Source organism: Sus scrofa, chromosome X (assembly GCF_054392235.1).
Source record: "Sus scrofa isolate SSC_HxYL_T2T_F1_AM1 chromosome X, Sscrofa_HxYL_maternal_Yorkshire_Landrace_v2.0, whole genome shotgun sequence".
In the NCBI taxonomy this organism is placed as follows: Eukaryota; Metazoa; Chordata; class Mammalia; order Artiodactyla; family Suidae; genus Sus; species Sus scrofa.
The window spans coordinates 68,884,762-68,887,480 of record NC_139401.1 but is presented as its reverse complement, the minus strand read 5'-3'; positions in this window follow the sequence as shown (position 1 = coordinate 68,887,480).

The window sequence follows — 2,719 nt, the reverse complement described above, 5'->3', positions numbered from 1 at the left end:
GATAGACTATAAAATGTCATGGTATAAACAGAATTAAGATGTAAACTAAGATTTTTTTGAGCACCCACATGTAAAACAATTACATATATTATGTTTTTAAATTATTGCAGAAGTAGATATTATTTTCTATCAATCCTCACATCTAATTAAGAACTAAAATCCTTTTGGTTTTATTTCCATAATATTTCAATAAATTCCTCCCTTCCTTCTCTCCATTTCCACTGCCTTGTTTCTAGTTCAGGCCTCCATCATCTCTCACTCAGAATATTCTAATATGTTGTAACTGAACTCTCTCCATAGTCATGATCACTGCTAATTCATACTGTACACTGCAGCCAGAAAAAGCATCTCAAACTTTGTATCTTTTCATTAAATACTCATGCTGAAATTTTTTCACTGATATTCTTTTATCTTCAGGAGGGAGAAAACTGTTTAAGGCATAGAATTGAGGACCTTTCATTATTGAGCACCTGATTAACTTTCCAGTCTTATTTCCAATTTCATAGTCCATCTCAGACCCACTATTCCACATGTCATCATTGCTAAGTCACCTGCAGTTCTCTCAAAGCCCTAACCTCTTTTTCCTTTGAATCTTTGCCTATTTGTGGCATATATTTACCTCTACATTTTGCCTAGATAATTCCTGCTTATCATTCCCCTCCCCCCCAAAAAATAGGTTTCTTCTCCTCTAAGAAGTATTCCTTGGTGATTCCCAGTTTGTTATTTACTAGAGAATCATAATTCTATCCTGTTAATTACTTATAACACATATTATAAGTATTGCAATGGTCTTGTAATACAAGTTATTGAAGTCACGAACATAACTGAATGATTAAGAATAATGACCCAAAGTTGTACTCACATTTTTCCGGAAGAAGGCAATATCTGCTTGCATTAACTTTTTATAACACTTTTTAAAATATAATTTGAATACCATGAGTTCATATATTTGAAGTACACAATTAAATATTTTAGTATATTCACAGAGTTGTGCAATCATCCCCATAATCAATTTTAGAACATTTTCATCATCCCATAAATTAACCCTACATTCATTAGTAGTCACTCTTCATTTCTCCCCAACCTATTCAGAACCACACAAGCACTAATGTATCTTTGTTCTCTATAGGTTTGCTAGGGATGAACACCTATATGAAGGGACTTATGTGATATTTTGCTACTGGCATTTTAAACTTTGCATAGTTTTGAGATCCGTCTATGTTGTAGCATGCACCACTGATTCATTACCTTTTATAGACTTTCATATCATTTTATTCTTTTATTGAGCTATAGTTGATGTACAATGTTATATAAGCTTCAGATGTACAATTTTTAAAGGCTATATTCCATTTATAGTTATTTTATTTAATTTATTTATTTATTTTTCATTATTCTTATTTTAATTTTTTGCCCACTGTACAGCATGGGGATCAAGTTACACTTACATGTATACATTTTTGTTCCCACCCTTTGTTCTGTTGCACTATGTGTATCTAAACGTAGTTCTCAATGCTACTCAGCAGGATCTCCTTGTAAATCTATTCTAAGATGTGTCTGATAAGCCCAAGTTCCCGATCCCTCCCACTCCCTCCCTCTCCCATCAGGCAGCCACGAGTCTGTTTTCCAAGTCCATGATTTTCTTTTCTGTGGAGATGTTCATTTGTGCTGAATATTAGATTCCAGTTATAAGTGATATCATATGGTATTTGTCTTTGTCTTTTTCTGGCTCATTTCACTCAGGATGACATTCTCTAGTTCCATCCATGTTGCTGCAAATGGCATTATGTCATTCTCTTTTATGGCTGAGTAGTATTCCATTGTGTATATATACCACATCTTACGAATCCAATCATCTGTTGATGGACATTTGGGTTGTTTCCATGTCTTGGCTATTGTGAATAGGGCTGCAATGAACATGCGGGTGCATGTGCCTCTTTTAAGTAGAGTTTTGTCCGGATAGATGCCCAAGAGTGGGATTGCGGGGTCATATGGAAGTTCTATGTATAGATGTCTAAGGTATCTCCAAACTGTTCTCCATAGTGGCTGTACCAGTTTACATTCCCACCAACAGTGCAGGAGGGTTCCCTTTTCTCCACACCCCCTCTAGCACTTGTTATTTGTGGACTTCTTAATGATGGCCATTCTGACTGGTGTGAGGTGGTATCTCATGGTAGTTTTGATTTGCATTTCTCTTATAACCAGCGATGTTGAGCATTTTTTCATGTGTTTGCTGTATATCTTCCTTGGAGAACAGTGTATTCAGGTTTTTTGCCCATTTTTTCCATTTATTGACTGGCTTTTTTGCTGTTGAGTTGTAGAGATTAAGCTCTTGTCCCTTGCATCGTTTGAAACTATTTTCTCCCATTCTGTAAGTTGTCTTTTTGTTTTCTTTTGGGTTTCCTTTGCTGTGCAAAAGCTTTTCAGTTTGATGAGGTCCCATGGGTTTATTTTTGCTCTGATTTCTATTGCTTTGGGAGACTGACCTGAGAAAATGTTCATGATGTTGATGTCAGAGAGTGTTTTGCCTATGTTTTCTTCTAGGAGTTGGATGGTGTCCTGTCGTATATTTAAGTCTTTCAGCCATTTGGAGTTTATTTTGGTGCATGGTGTGAGGGTGTGTTCTAGTTTCATTGCTTTGCATGCAGCTGTCCAGGTTTCCCAGCAATGCTTGCTGAATAGACTTTCTTTTTCCCATTTGATGTTCTTGCCTCCCTTGTCA